The following is a 16,876-nucleotide window of genomic DNA, read 5'->3' on the forward strand; positions in this document are numbered from 1 at the left end:
AGGTTTACAATTTTGGTATGACTGGGTCTCGAGTTTGCTAGGAACCATTGAATAAAATGTGCCAGAATGAGAACAGTACCTGGAAAGTTATGAAAGATACAAGGTAACATATCTTAGTGTTCCAATATTCAATCAGTTAGAAGGGGGAGCTATGTGAACTTTTAATTTGGTTCAAGTACAAAGAAACTTTCTGAAGGGGTGAATAGTGAGTTTATTTTGTTGAAAGAGATTTTTTTTTTGGTAAAGTTCAGGAAAAATTATTCCTTTAATAATTTTTTTTGAAAAAACAAAAACAAAAAACTAGATCATGAAAATCTCTTCTCTGGCAGGGAATTCTATTATATAAACAGGTTTCATTCCTCAAGCTTTGATGGGAGAATAGAATTTGTGGGCTGCTGTCTTGAGTTTAAAAGTGGCTTTTCCTTCTTGCCTAAGGAGCATGTGTGACATTCATATTTTCCCTTTGAAACTCTTATAGTCAAGAGACTGTTTAGACAAGCACTTTACAGGATTTAGATGGGGGAGCCATAGATCTATATTTTTAACCCATTCTAGGAATAGAAAGTTGTGGTTTTACACATGGGTATAAAATAAGGTAAAATTGGCAGTGGCTCTTCTTATACAAGTTACAGTATGTTAATGGAATCTATTTTCCCAATTTGTCATGTCAGAATGTACTTGTGGAGCTTGGGAAAGACTGTATTGTCTTTCCTGGGCAGCAGACTTTCATCCTTTCAATGAGTATAGTACTTTCCTTGGGATTTTTGTTGTTGTTCAGTCGTTTTTCAGTCATGTCCCGCTCTTCATGACCCCATTTAGGTTTTCTCAGCAGAGATACTGGAGTGGTTTGTCATTTCCTTCTCCGGCTCCTTTTACAGTTGAGGAAATAGAGGTACGTAGGGTTAAGTGACTTGCCTAGGATCACACAGCTAGTAAATGTCTGAGGCCAGATTTGAATTTATGGTGAGTCTTCTTGACTCTAGACCGGGTGCCACCTAGTTGCCCCTCCTTGGGATTTATTCTTTAAAATCATTAGTCTATATATGACAGTTTTCAGAGTATACTTTTAGAAAATTACATGTTTTTAAGGAGGCTTTCATTTTCTTTTGTTGTGTTATCACCAGTCAATAAAAATTCCTTTAAAAAGCATCAAACCTCTGTGCCGTTCCAGATGCTTCTGAAAATACTAAACTGGTCATGGTTGGCAGAAAGGGAATGTAACATAAAAAACTTCATGTTAATAGACTAAGCAGTAGTTTGCTATAAAAACAACCATAGAGTTTGATATTAGTTATTATTGGTAATTTTGCATTTATTATGGAAAAATGGAAGCTTGGTCAGTGATGCCGAACAATTATGGATGCTTGGTTTAGCCTGAACAGTGAAATAATTCATGAGTCATTTCCTCCTTTACTTTCTTCTTTCACTATTTGAAAGAAGAAAGTAAGGTAGTGACTAAAGGCTCACTGCCCTGTAAGCTCATGAGATTGGCTGGGGAATATGTCTCCAGGAAGCATCATTAGTCCTTTAGATGAGGTGTCAATGGGAAGGTCCATAGCCTCCATGAGGAGATGCTCTCAAGTGACCCAAAAAAGCTTTTGCCACCTTGCAGTCATCTAATGGAGGCAGCTGGCATAGTGAGAGCACAGAGAGCACTGGGCTGGGGCACTTAACTAACTCTGACCCTGAGCAAGCAACTTAACCTCTTCCGGGCCATTATTTGTAAAGTGAAGGAATTGGAGTTGACCAAGGATGGCACTTGAGGACCTGGAGGGCCACATATGGCCTCGAGGCCGCAGGTTCCCCATCCCTGGACTAGACTCTGTTCTAAATCTGAGATCCTCTGATCAACAAATGGATGGATTAGCTGTGACATTATCTTGATAAACAGACCTACTTTGTTCTGAATGGGCCTGTTGCTATTCTGTATAACTCAAGATAAAGGGAAATCCCCTGCTCCTCTTGTGCTGTGAATAATGAAATTATCGTCAGTCTGAAGAAAGGTATTTATGCCTCTGGTAGGCAAGTGAATGTATTCCTGTATTTCAGCTTACATCGAACAGTCCCTCAGGCTACTGTTGGGAAATTAAACTACTGTGGAACTTTAACTGTAATATTCACTCATTAAATATTTGTTGAGTGCTCTTTATGTAAAAGGCTGGAACTGTAGGGGAGACAAAGATGTGTAAGACACAATCTCTAACCTCCAGGACCCAATCTAGTGGGGGAGATAAGTGATAACTGCAATTTATTTCAGGCTGGGCTTAATTCTTTTAGAATTACTGGAATTTTAATTCCTTTTATTATATCACAGAAAACTAGAGATAAAGTACCTGGGATCTTGTGATATTTAATCACTTTATCCAAGCATATGCATACTCTCCCTCCCAGTCTCTTTGTCTCTTCTTCCCTTTTGTTGTTGAGGCAATCAGGGTTAAGTGACTTGCTTAGGTTCACACAGCTAGTAAATGAGGCTGAATTTGAACTCGGGTTCTTCTGACTGCAAGAGCCCATGCTCTATCCACTGTGTCATCTAGCTGCCCCCTTCCTTCCTTCCTTCCTTCCTTCCTTCCTTCCTTCCTTCCTTCCTTCCTTCCTTCCTTCCTTCCTTCCTTCCTTCCTTCCTTCCTTCCTTCCTTCCTTCCTCTCTCTTTCCCTATCCCCTACTTACTCCTCCATTTCCTCCTCCTCCTCACCCCCCTCTGGAATTCTTGGACATGAAGATTATTAAAAACAGTTGTGAATACTTAAAGAAGTAATTCAGCTTCTTGTTTTTCCCAATGAGTTCCCAAAGGATATAATAATCACTTTTCCTTTGCTACCAAGCAGGCAGCTTTAACTTGGTTGCCATTTTCACTGAATTCCCTTTCTATTTACTTCTTATCCTGTTTGGTGAGATTATTGATAAATGAGATAGGACAGGGTTCCAAAATGCAAGGTCAATAGGTTCAATGAGAAAAAGAGCAATTATCTAGTGAACTTATGCAATGAATATTTCAGGCTCAAATTCTATTCCCCTCCCCCTACTCCTTGTTGTTCCTTCCAGAATTATTTACATAATTGCAGCTGTGTGGGCTATGGAAGATTAAAGGAAGTTTTTGGTAATATGGATTTGTGGATACTCCTTCACCTAGAAAAGTTCTCAAATATTTTTATCTTGTAATTTTCCACTCCCTTTCTCTGCTCTCCTTTCTCCCCTGAGAACACAAATACAAACAAAAACACTTACCTTATTTGAAGCTCCAAAGGTCAGCTTTTCTTTTGTCATTTTAGCATCCCTCAAGGCTCAGGATAAGGAGGAGACTTGGCTGCCCCAGTCTTATAGTTCCCTTGCTGACAATAGTCAATTAGGACATAGTTATTGAAAGCCTATTTAATATGTACACATGCAAGAGTTATCAGGGCTCCTTCAACTCCTTTGTCTGTGGTCACCTTAGAGTTTTCCCAAGGCTGCCTGGAAATTGTCCCTTGAAGCCTGAGAATGGGGACGTAATAGTACAATTAGAAGACTGGAAGTGAATTACATAGTACCCAGAACTTTTCACACTTCAAAAAATAAAGGACAAAGTTGTTTGATTTTTATACTTGATTGTAGTTTTTCGGTATTATGCCAATAAATCACTGGCAATTAAAGAGTTCTTATTCTACACAGCCCAGGCATGCCTTATATATAACTGGCATATTGACATTTGATTTGGAACAATTACATTATCCTTAGAACTGAGAAACAATACTAGATTTATGATCATGGAAAGCAAAGGCACCAGTGGTTTGACAATGTTTTCTGTTCCTTATAGCATTAATAAATTGAAAGAAAGGTGTAGAGAAAAGTAAAAGCACATTTTTATTGAACACCAATTATGTTAAAAGTGCCCTGCCCTCTAGGAGGGCAAATTTGTGGCAAATAGTTCTACCAAACTGGAGTCTAATTGCAACAATTTCTTACATTCTCAAGAATATTGATAGCAAAACTTTAAATGATTAATAAATGCACTAATTTATTTCAGACCTCATGTGCCTTTTTTCATATTCTCCAATGGTTTAAGTTATGATTACTTATTAGAAGAAATAGCAAGTGATTTTAAAATTTAATTTAATTATTTCAATGAATAAAAACCTATTTTAGATCCTTCCTACTTCCTACTCTAACTGAAAAAGAAAAACAAAATCTTCATGACAAATATCCATAATCAAGCAAAACAAATTCCTGCATTGGCTACTTCCAAATCATTATCTTTATCTCAATCTCAATTAATTTAATGCCTCTTACTCAGAGTGCAAAACTTGATAAAACAGATAAATGGGGAATTTGATCATTCACCAGAGGTGGCCATGTCTGTTATCTGTATCATAAAAAAACACTAATTTTAAAAAGCTGTCAGTTCAATGTATTTAAACCTCTTAATTGCAGAATCATTTTGGCCTTGTGGCTGACCCACTTTATTTTTCAGAAGTAGACCATTAAAACAATAAATCCCTCCCATTTCCATTTTATTGTTAAATGATTTATTTCCTTAAGATGCAGACATTTTCATCACTTCCCTGCAAGAATTTGTGAGAATAAGAAGGTATTTCCTTAATTGCAATGAATTATTTCTAAAACTGCCTGTTAATTTTCTTAAAGTTTTTTTTTTTCTCAAAATAATTCAAGGCATATTGGCAGTGTGAGACCTGCTTCAAGAATTAGTGGACATGGAGCAGGTAGATGGTGCACTGGGTAGAGCACCAGCCCTAGATTCAGGAGAACCTGAGTTTAAATCTTGCCTCAGACACTGGGCAAGTCACTTAACCCCATTGCCTAACCAAAAAAAAAATTAGTGTAGACTTCTGTGGCTTCAGTAAAGTCACCTAAACATTATTTATTCATCTGGGAAAAGTGAGTCATATTCCTGCACATACCCAATGCAATGTATTATATTATAAAACCTATGATATAATCTAAACCAGGGTAATACAGACTGTATATTGAAAATACATTGAAGAATTTGAATTCTGAAGATTTATGTCTATTTTGATATTAAAGAAGACTAAATTTTTTAATGTTTTATAAATGATTTTGATTTAGGAGCTAGGGTCTATTTTATTGTCCTCACTGAATGGACATTAAGGAATAGAGAAACAAGAATAGAGATTTGTCATTCCCTCATTCAAAAAACATTTATTAAGAGACTAACATGTGTTAGTCACCCCAGTAGGTATTGGGATACAAAAACAAAGTAGTTTCTGCCTACAGGGAAACAATATGTCCACAGATAAGTCAATATAAATTTGGAGTAATTTTGTAGAATGGAGAAGGCAAAGTCTGATGGGAGATCAGCAAAGACTTCATGTAGAAGGTAGCCCTACATTGAGGTGAACCTCAAAGGAAGTTTGGGAGTCTGAAATGTGGAAGTGAGAAGGGACGGCATTTCAGGCTTGGGGGACAGCCTGTGCTAAGGCAGAACATGGAATGTACTGTATGGGTCACAGCAAACAGGTGATGGGGGAGTTACATGAATTAGTCTGGAAGGAGAGGGAAAAGCCAGATTATAAAGAACTTTAAATGATAAACAGAAGAGTTGTATTTTATTCTCCTGGCAATAGTGAACTGCTGAAGATTTTTGATCAAGAAAGTAACATTTTCTTTTTTTTTTTTTAGCAAATTTATTTATTTTCAGTTTTCAGTATTTACTTCCACGAGATTTTGAGTTCCAAATTTTCACCCCATCTCACCCCTCCCCCCAACCCAAGATGGCATGCATTCTGAATATCCCTTCCCCTAGTCTGCCCTCTCTTCTGTCTCTTCCCCCCTTCTCTTATCCCCTTCCTCTTCTATTTTCCTGTAGGGCAGGACAGACTTCTGTACCCCATTTCCTGTATTTCTTATTTCCCAGGAGCATGTGAAAACATTTTTTTTTAAACATATGCTTTTAAAACTTTAGGTTTCAAATCTTCTCCCTTTCTCCCTACCCACCCACCCTCATTGAAAAGGCAAGAAACTCAATATAGGTTATACATGTGCAGTTATGCAAAACACTTCCATAGTAGACATGTTGTGAAAAACTAACTCTATTTCCCTTAATCCTATCCTGCCCTCCCATTTGTTCTATTCTTTCTTTTGACCCTGTCCCTCTTCAGAAGTATTTTCTTCTGATTACCCCCTTTCCCAATCTGACCTCCTCTCTATCATCCCCCTGCTCTCTTGTCCCCTTCTCCCTATTTTCCTAGGGTAAGACAGATTTCCTACCCAATTGAATGTGTATGTTATTCCTCCTTAAGCCAAATCCTATGAGAATAAGATTCACTCATTCCCTCTCACCTTCCCCCATTTCCCCTCCACTGTAAGAGCTTTTCTTTCTGTTTTTTTTTTGTGAGATAATTTACCCCATTCTACCTCTCCCTTTCTTCTTCTCTGAGTATATCCTCTCTCATCCCTTAATTTTATTCTCCAGATATGATCCCTTAATCTTCAACTCACCCTGTGCCCTCTATCTATCTATCTATACATACATATAATTTTTTTCCTCCAACTACCCTAATAATGACAAAGGTCTCATCTTTCCATGCAGGAATGTAAACAGTTCAACCTTAATAAGTCTCTTATGATTTCTCTTTCCTTTTTACCTCTTCATGTTCCACTGAGTCTTATTTGAAAGTCAAATTTTCTATTCAGCTCTGGTCTTTTCATCAAGAATGCTTGAAAGTCCTCTTTTTCACTGAATGACCATTTTTTCCCCTGAAGGATTATACTCAGTTTTGCTGGGTAGGTGATTCTTGGTTGTAATCCTATTCCTTTGCCCTCCAGAATATTATATTCCATGCCCTGTGGTCCTTTAATGTAGAAGCTGCTAAATCTTGTGTTATCCTGATTGTGTTTCCACAGTACTTGAATTGTTTCTTTCTGGCAGCTTGTAATATTTTCTCCTTGACCTGGGAACTCTGGAATTTGGCTACAATATTCCTAGGAGTTTTCCTTTGGGGATCTCTTTCAGGAGGAGATCTGTGGATTCTTTCAATTTCTATTTTGCCCTCTGGTTCTACTATATCAGGGCAGTTTTCCTTGATAATTTCTTGAAAGATGATGTCTAGGCTCTTTTTTTGATCATGGCTTTCAGATAGTCCAATAATTTTTAAATTCTCTCTCCTGGATCTATTTTCCAGGTCAGTTGTTTTTCCAGTGAGATATTTCACATTATCTTCTATTTTTTCATTCTTTTGGATTTGTTTTACATGTCTTGATTTCTCATAAAGTCACTAGCTCCAATTGCTCTATTCTAATTTTTAAGGAAGTATTTTCTTCAGTAATTTTTGGACTTCCTTTTCCATTTGGCCAATTTTTCTTTTTAGGGCATTCTTCTCCTCCTTGGCTTTTTGGACCTCTTTTGCCATTTGGGTTAGGCTATTTTTTAAGGTGTTATTTTCTTCAGTATTTTTTTTCCATCTCCTTTAGCAAGCTGTTGACTTGTTTTTCATGATTTTCTTGCATCACTCTCATTTCTCTTTCCAGTTTTTCCTCCACTTCTCTTACTTGCTTCTCAAAATCCCTTTTGAACTCTTCCAAGGCCTAGGACTGATTCATATTTTTCTTGGAGGTTTTGGATGTAGGAGCTCTGACTTTGTTGTCTTCTTCTGGTTGTATATTTTGATCTTCTTTGTCACCAAAGTAAGATAATATAGTCTGACTATTTTTGCCCTGCTTTCTCATGATCATGGCCAATTACTTGAGTTTTAAACTCTTTGTTAAGGTAAGAGTCTGCTTCCAATGTGGAGAATGTACTGTCCCAAGCTTTGGGGGTTTATATAGCTGTTTTCAGAGATAGCTGTAGGGACCCATAAATTTTCAGTTCTTGCAAGGTGGTATGATAAGGGGCAAGGTGTTTACTCCTTTCCTGGCCTGTCCTGTGGTCTATTAGTGACCACAAGCTCTCCTTTCTGCCCTGGAACTGTGAGGAAGGTTTCCTGTCCACAGCCACTACAAGATCTACCATGCCAGCGCTCCTCCTTACCCAAGGACCCCTGTCCAGAACTGTGACCCAGATCCAAGCACGGGCAAAGCGCCTCAGCACCAGCAGAGAGATCCTTGCACTCCCCCTATGATCAGCCACTCGATTCCCCCTCAGTCTGTGGGCCCGAAGCTCAGGAAGCAGCTGCCCACCCCAGGGCCATGCTCTTTGGGAATGGAGCTGCGACCCTGCCTTCCTCTCTCAGCACCTCAGAAACACACTTTTCCCACTGACCTTCTAAGTTGTCTTTGGCATTTGTGGATTGAGGAGTCTGGAAATCTCCACAGCTGCCTGAGATTCAGTCCTCTGAGGCCTGCTCCAGGTTTGCTGTGCTCTGCTCCCAGCCCGGTGAGATATACCTTTCTGATGAATCATCCAGGTTGTCTTGGGCTGGAAATTTGTTTCAGTCTGTCTTTTTGTGGGTTAAGCTGCCTTAGAATTTGTTTAGAGCCATTTTTATAGGTATTTGGAGGGGTTTGGGGGAAAGCTCAAGCAAGTTGCTGCTTTCATTCTGCCATCTTGGCCAAGAAAGTGACATTTTCAAATCGTTCTAATAGAAATGTTAATTTGGAGGCTGTATGGAGGATGGATTGGAGAGGGGAGGGACCTGCAGCATGGAGATAAAGTGCAGTAGTTCAAGTGAGAGTTCATGAGAGTCTGAACTAGAGTGGTTGCATTATAAGTGAAAAGAAAAGACTGATGGGAGATATGTGATGGAGACAGGATCAGAAAGAGGCAGAAACTGAGTTTTCAATAGGTGGTGAGGGAGAGTGAGGAGTTGGGAATGACTCAGAGTTTGTGCACCTAGGGGATTAGAAGAGTGACAATTCAACCCAAGAGAATGGATGACATCATTGAGAGAAAGGTGTAGAGAGAAAGCAAAAGGACCCCAGCTGAGCATTAGGGTGCCCCCATGCATACTAGGCAATATGTGGGTGTCGATCTAGCTAAAGAGATGGAGAAGGACAAGTAGGAGGAGAAACAGGAGAGAGAGCTGTTCTGAAGATTCAGGAATCATATTGTTTCCAAGAAGTAGAATGGTTAAGTGAGAAAGGATGGGGACTGAGAAAAGAAAAAGCCGTTGGATTCAGCAAGTAAGAGATTATTGCTAACAAGAGGGCAGTTTCAGTAGAATAGGGTCAAAAGCCAGGTTGCAAGAGTTTGGGTGTATTTGTTTTTTTTGTGGAGGCAAGGTGCCGAGAACTAGAAGTTTTTAACAGGAGTTGAGCTGTGAAAGGAAGCAAAAATATAGAATAGTTTGAGAGGATAGAAAGGTTAAGTGAAAAAAATTTTTTTTTAAGGATGGGAGACACCTCAGTATGTTTATGGGCAATAAAGAAGGAGCCAAATAGATTGAGGAAGATCAAAGAGGGCATGTCTGAGGGAACAAATTATAGAAAGAGGTGTGAGAGAACAGGAAAAAGAGTACAAGGAAAGGAGTTGGCTTTGGAAAGGGAGACAGGAGCAAAGAAGAGGCATCCTTCTACCACTGTCAGATATTGGCAGAGACTATCCTTAGATAAAATCTGCATATCACCCAGAAATTAAACTATACTGAAGTAAAACATAGAGGGTGGTTAGGACATAAGCAAAAATTTTATAAAAATTAGATTAGCACACTAGCAAAACTGTATAAAAATAGATTGAATTGTAAATTGTAGTTTTTATTTTTAAAACTTGGGGCATTTTTGATTTTGATTTTTTATGTTATTATGATTAGTATTGATTGAAGAGTATTTTTTGGCTTCTTCAGTACTTCAGAAGATAGGTGACTGTTGGTATGGATACTGCCCTTCACTGAGATTGAAACTGCTCCACATACCTGGTGTTTATGAGTTGCTGTGGTCAGCCATGTGCTGATAATCCCCTCTGATTTTACCTAGGTTGGTCTTTGACTGTGGCACACAATCTGTGACTTTCCAGCATGGTAAAACCCATCAGCATTTGAGCTTGTTGAATTTAGCCTCTGAAATGTAGGGTTATCTCTTCCTCAACAGAATAGACATATAGGGACAGTCTGTTGTCTCTTAAACATATTAGAAAGGTGAAGCTCATTTTGTCTAATGTCTGGTTTAAAAAATTGGAAACTTTTGCAGTTTTAAGAATTTGAAATATTTTAGGAGCTGTAAAATGGTAGGTATCATTGAAAAAGTGAAGAATTACTTGATATCTTTCCAAACATAACAGAACTGGGAAATAAAGCAAAAAATAAGAAGCATATGCAATATTAAAGATAATTTTGAACTATATTATAGTACTGCTACCATCATACTCAACAGTAAGGGGACTGAGGAAATGATCTATCAGATTCTTCCTACCTTTAACATGCTATAATTCTATATACAAGATGTCCCCAAAAGATTTAGTGCACCATTAAGCTTTAATAACTTAAATATAATATAAATCTGACATATGGAAGCATAACCGTGACAATGCTTATTTTCAGCTAGAAGATACTTAATGTTAACTTTTTTCAAATTATTAATATGTCCATATGAATCTAGGTTAACCATAAAATATCATTTGAAGGTAGTGACTTGGAAATTGCTGATACCCATAATCATCAAACTTAGCTACATTATATATCTAGAGTAAAAAGTTAATGATTCAAAGAACAGTGACTTTTGTTTGGCTGCCGTATTCAAGGTCAGAGCCAGTATCACAGGAACATGGCCACTTATTTGCCTCTCTAATATATTTTCTATTGTATTGATGACTTCAAAAGGAATAAATGCAGTCTTAATTCATTTTTAAGAAATTAGGAAAATAAGTTTTATTATATTCTCACCGGTTAAATTTTAATTTTTGTTATAATAAAATGAAGCTACAAGTCAAACAAATAAATTATAAAATGAAAATGCTTTTAAAACATAAAATCGTATCTATAATGTTGAGCAAAAATATAAAAGTACCTTAACAACTTTTCTTTTGTTTGCCATGATTTGAAAGTTATTTTCTACCGCTAAACTCATGAGAACAATAAGTCTGCTTTACTGATAAGTGAAAATGAGGTCATTCTTAACTGTTAAAGGAGAAACATAGTTCTCACTTCTAATGTCTTGGCAGATCTAGGCTTTTGGTTTGACCTTTAAAGGCCTGTCAAATGGCATGATTTCTTATGACAAATTTTGCTAATTCTGATAAACTTTAAATTATTTAAATAAACTAAAGTTAAAGCTAATTTATTGAAGTAAGCAAATCAGTGTGGAATAGTGAATAGAGAGCTGACCTTGGAACTGGGACCTGTCTCAAGTCCTTACTCCAACACATACTGGCTGTGTGAGCAAGCTGTTTAAGTTCCAGTATCTCAGACAACTTCTAAAACTTTAGGTTGCAAAGTAGGTATCAGTTTGGATTGGTGGAAGGAACTTATTTATTTATTTAGCTTTTTGGTGAGGCAATTGGGATTAAGTGACTTGCTTAGGGTCACACAGGTAGTATCCAGTGTCTGAGGCTGTATTTGAACTCAGGTCCTCCTGACTTCAAGGCTGGAGCTCTATCCACTGCACCAACTAGTTGCCCCTGTGGAAGGAGCTTATTTACAAGAAGATCCCTGTATCAGGTAAATGCCAAGTTCAGTTTCGGCTTCCCCCCCAAAGGTAGTATGTTTTGAAAGTAAATAATTATTTTGACAATGTAGATATAATTGTGATTCATGCATTGTTTTCCACAAAATACTTTAATACTCTTTGTGATCTCATAGATCTCCAAAGTTGTAGATTGCAACCCATTCCTGCATTCTCTTCCTGTGTGACTCATATTCGTGTCGTCAATAAGTCAAGTGAACAAAGATTTACTTATTAAGCAAACACTGACTATATCTGTGATTGTGTTAAGTGCTGGGGATACAAAGAAAGAAAAGACACGGTTGCAACTCTCAATAAGTTCACAGTCTAATGGGGAAGACAACATGCAAACAATTGCATACAAACAAGCTATATGCAAGCTAAATTGGAAATAATCTTCAAGGGAAGGCACTAGCTTTAAGGGTGATCTGGAAAAGCTTCTTCTTTCTTTCCTTTTTGGAGGCAATTGAGGTTAAATGACTTGCCCAGGGTCACACAGCTAGTAAGTATCTGAGGTCGGATTTCAACTCAGGTCCTCCTTACTCCAAGGTGGGTGCTCTATTCACTGTGCCTCCTAGCTGCCCCTGGAAAAGCTTCTTCATAAGGTGGGACCAAAGTCCTGAGACTTGAAGGAAGCCAGAGAAGCCAGAAGGGTAAAATTAGGAAGGAGCACATTTCAGGCATGGGGAACGTTATAGGAAAATACCTGAAGTTGGGAGTGTCATGTTCAAGGAATATCAAGGCCAATGATATTGGATCTCAGAATACTTGGGAGGTGGGGGAAGGCATAAAGTGCAAGAAGACCAGAAAGGTAGGAAGGGACCAAGTTATGGAGAATTTTAAAATCCAGAGGGTCTTATATTTGATCCCAGAGGCTATAGGGAGCCACTGGAGTTGATTGAATGGGGGTGGGGAGTGGGATGAAGAGGAACATAGTTAGACCTGGTCTTTAGGAAGATCAGTTTGACTGCTGAATGGAGGATGGGCTGGAGTGAAGAGAGACTTGAGGAAGGGAGAACAACCAGCAGGCTAGGACTAGGAGTCCAGGCATGAGGCAATGAGAGCCTGCACCAGGGTGGTGGCAGTCAAGGTGTCAAAAGAAAGAAGGAGGCATATATGAGAGATGTGAAGGTAGCAAAGACAAGACTTAGCAACTGATTGGATATGGGGGGTTGAGGATGACATCTAGGCTGTGAGCCTGGGTGATTGAGAATGGTGGTATTCTTGACAGTAAGAGGGAGGTTAGGAATAAGGGAAGGTTTGGGAGTGTGTATGGGTGGGGGGAGTTAGTGAGTTCAGTTTTGGATGTGTTGAATATGAGAAAACTATGGGACATTCAGGAGCAGTTAGGTGGCACAGTGGATAGAGTGCCTGGTTTGGAGTCAGGAAGACTCCTCTTCCTAAGTTCAAATCTGGCCTCAGACACTTACTAACTGTGTGACCTCAGGCAAGTCACTTAACCCTGTGTGCCTCTGTTTCCTCATCTGTAAAATGAGCTGGAGAAGGAAATGGTAAACCACTTCAGTATCTTTACCAAGAAAACACTGGGGTCACGAAGAGCCAAACTTGACTGAAACGACTCAGCGACAACAACATGGAACATACACTGTGAAATGTCCATTAAGTGGTTGGTAATGTGGGACTGGAGTTCAGGATGAAGATTGGTTATAAATAGATCTGAAAATCATCTGTACAGAGATGATAATTGAGCCTATGGGAACTGAAATGATCAACAAGTGAAAATAAGAAAGAAAAGAGGGTCACTGAAGCACTTAAAAATGCACAGAAAAGATCGGAAGGAAGTATTTGAAGGAGATCCAAATAGGACATCTTTGAAACTGTGTTTAATGTATTGTATATTTAAAAACAACAGCTATGTAATAGAGATTTGTGATTTCAGATTCTCTCTTTTTCTTTTCTTTGTATGTAGAGTTGTTGATGTTGGTGTTTGTCAAGCTGAAAAGAACAGAAGTAAAACTTATTTTTTTTAAAAAAATGGAATGCTGAGTATAAGAAACTGGAACATAAGAATAATGTGAAATTAGCCTAGGAAGATCTATTCAAGCCAGACTGTTATAGGCTTTCATTAACAAACCAAAGTTTGTAGTTTATCCTTCAAGTAGGAAGGAACTAGTGAAGCTTCTTGAGTAGGAGAGTGATATGGTTAGACCTATGTTTTAGAACCATCAGATTGTGTGGAGGATGGATTGGAGTGGGAAGAGTTGAGGCAGGGAAACCATTTAGAAGGTTATTACTACAGAAGTTCGAGAGAGAGGTGATGAAGGCCTGAAGCAGGGTAGTGTCCATGTGAGTAGAGAGGAGACAATGGGAGAGAGAATCAGCAACATTTGGAAACGGGTAGTGAGGGAGAGTTATTAGGTGGGGTTGACTGACGTTGTGTATTTGACTGCCTGGGGAGATGGTGATTTCCTTGACAAAAATATGGAATTGAGGTGGAGGGTTGGGTTTAAGGGGAGATAATTCTCTTTTGGACTTAGCCTATCGGCTATAAAGGTGGAAATGTCTACAGGCAGTTAGCTGGTGGTGTGAGACTAAAACCCAGAAGAGAGATTAGAGCTGGATATATAGATTTTAAGTCATCTGCAGAGAGGTAATTTATCCCATGATATGTGATGAGATTTCTAAGAAAGTATAGAAATAGGAAGGGAAATAGAGAATCTGAGACATACCCTCACAACAGAGCAGAAGATGAATGATGACGATCTAGCAAAAGTACATCAGATGGTTAAGGGGAAAATCAGGAGAAAGCAGTTATCGGGAATTTGAGAGGAGGGAATGGTTAACAGTAAAGTGCTGTCCAAAGGTCAAAAAGGATGAGATTGAGAAAAGGTCATTATTGAATTTAGCAAATAGGAAATCACTGGTGTCCTTGGAGAGAGCAATTTCAGTTGTGGGGTTGGGACAGAAGCTGGATTGAAAAGGGAGAGGGGAGTGGGAGGTGATAGAGTGGAGGCAATGGGTCTTAGACAACTTTTTCTAGAAGTTTCATTTTGAAATGGAGGAGAGAGATGGGAATATACAGAGGTAATACATATATTATATATATTTACATATCCAACTATATCCATGTAACATATATATATTAAATGTATATTTACATGGCAAAATAAGCCCATATAACATACATTTCTATATGCAAATGAGTATATTCCCTTCCAAGCTGTTATCTTGGAAAACTCTACTACTTGTTTCAATAATGTTGCCATTTCTCAGTACATTTTTGGAATACATCTTTAGGAAGAGACTTCTGAAGGGACCTCAAAAATGTGTTGAACAATGGCAGTACCATTGGAATAAGTGTTTTGTTTTCCAAGATGACAAGACTCATTTAGATAATTCACTTTCTAGTTATACCTGAGCATATTCCAGAAAAGCCCCATTTACCTGGAGGTCAGACTTCTAACAACTCTCAATCCTTTGGACGAGAGCTATGAACCCAGAATTAAATGGGGGAAAACAGCCTCAAAAATAACTGCTTTGGAAACCTTCATTTCACAAGGAGGGCTCTCCGTATCTCAGAGCCTATTAATTCTGTTCCTTATAGGATTTTAACAAGTCATACCATTAATAGAGTTCTCCCAGCACCTAGTAGCACCCAGCTGTGTCCCAGGATACAGCAGATTAGAGGTAGCAAATTAGTAGGTGACAGCGGCTGACTTGAAGAGACAACAGTGAGAAGTTATAGCTGACACTTTGACCATCAGAAAAAAAAAGTTATGGAAAGCAGACGAAGAACTTAAAGACCATGGAAACTGGGTCACTGAATATTGATTGGATCATTGAATATGAGGACATGTAGCCTTTTAAAGTATTATTATATTACTATATTATTATATTACTAGCTGTGTGACCCTGGGCAAGTCACTTAACCCCATTGCCTAGCCAAAAAAAAAGGTATTATTATATTAGAGGACAGTGCAATAATTCATGTTTGTAGTAAAAGTCATGAGTGATCAAGCAAAGGTTATATTAAATATGTTCTATTTTAAGGTAGGCAAGTTTGTAATCAGACTCCATTAGACTCTATTAGATCATGAGCTCCTTGGGGTGGGGCCTGACTGTTTTTGCCTTTCTTTGTTATAGTACTTGATACACAGTTGCTTAAGAAATGTTTATTGACTAACTGTAACATATTTGAGAATGATTTAGATCAAAAAGTTAAAAAATTAAAAGCTTCAAGACTTAAAAGGATAAACTTCAAATATTTGAAAAATTCATTTATGTGGGAGAACCCATTCTGATGACAAGGAATAGTGCATAAACAATTCTGAATTTACATTTTTCCAATGAGTCTATTTGATAATTGAATTAATTAAAATCTTCTTCGTACCTAGTTAGTGTAAATTTGTTCCAAGTTAATACCCTGCCTCTTTCAGTATCAATAAGACAGTGTTTGTCAGCCTTGGAGTCAGGCGGACCTGAGTTCAAATACGGCCTCAGACACTTAGTAGCTGTGTGACTCTGGGCAAGTCACTTAACTCCAATTGCCTAAAAATAAGGCAGCGTTATGGACTGAAAAAGGGCACTAAAGTAGGAATGAAGTCCCAGCTTTGTCACTAACTTGCCCTGTGATCTTGGGGCTCGGTTGCCTTACCAGTAAAATGAGGCATTTGCACTAGCTGCTTTATAAAGGCCTTTCTAGTTCCAACATTATTCACTAGGATTGTTTTGAAACCAAACCACGTGAGAGTGGGTTGAAGAAACTGGGGATGTTTAGCCTGAAGAAGAGAGGACTTGAGTGTGAGGTGGGTGGATGAGATGGTGGGTAGAAGGACAGGACATAACTTTTTGGATATTTGAGGGGCTGTCATGTGGAAGAGGGAAAAAAGAGAAATGCCTGGGAGTTGAGGAGAGGCAGATTTGGACTTAGTGTGAGGAGACACTTCCTGGTAATTAGCAATGCCCCAGAGTAGAATGAGCTGTCCTGGGAGGTACTGGACCTCCTTTCACTCTTGGAGATCTTCAAGCAGAGGTTGGATTGCCATTGTTTGGAGTATTGTAAAGAATCTTGTCTGTGTATGGATTGGACTGGCTGGCTTGTGAGGTTTCTATTTTTTTCTTTCTTATTACGAGAAAGGACAACTCCCCTGCCCCCCTTCCTTTATGCAGGGTGTTCAACATTGAGGGTTTGCTATATACTAAGCACTGAGTGGGATACAAAAACAATAACAAAGGAATTGTTGATGTTTGTCCTTCCTTCCAGAAGAGGACCATGACCTCAGGAAGGTGATACCATGACTTGCAAGTGAACTGGATTTAACAGAGGGAGGGCTATGCAAAGTCACCAGCCTCACTTTCTCCTCTGGA

General features: G+C 38.5%; 1 protein-coding gene across 1 annotated transcript in view; it reads left to right on the forward strand.

The window, feature by feature from the left end:
* The window catches only part of ITPR2 (inositol 1,4,5-trisphosphate receptor type 2), a 509,346-nt gene that overhangs the window by 22,340 nt on the left and 470,130 nt on the right, over positions 1-16,876 (forward strand). The window lies entirely within an intron of this gene.

This window comes from Phascolarctos cinereus, unplaced genomic scaffold (genome assembly GCF_003287225.1).
Source record: "Phascolarctos cinereus isolate Bilbo 61053 unplaced genomic scaffold, phaCin_HiC Scaffold_1;HRSCAF=81, whole genome shotgun sequence".
Lineage (NCBI taxonomy): Eukaryota > Metazoa > Chordata > Mammalia > Diprotodontia > Phascolarctidae > Phascolarctos > Phascolarctos cinereus.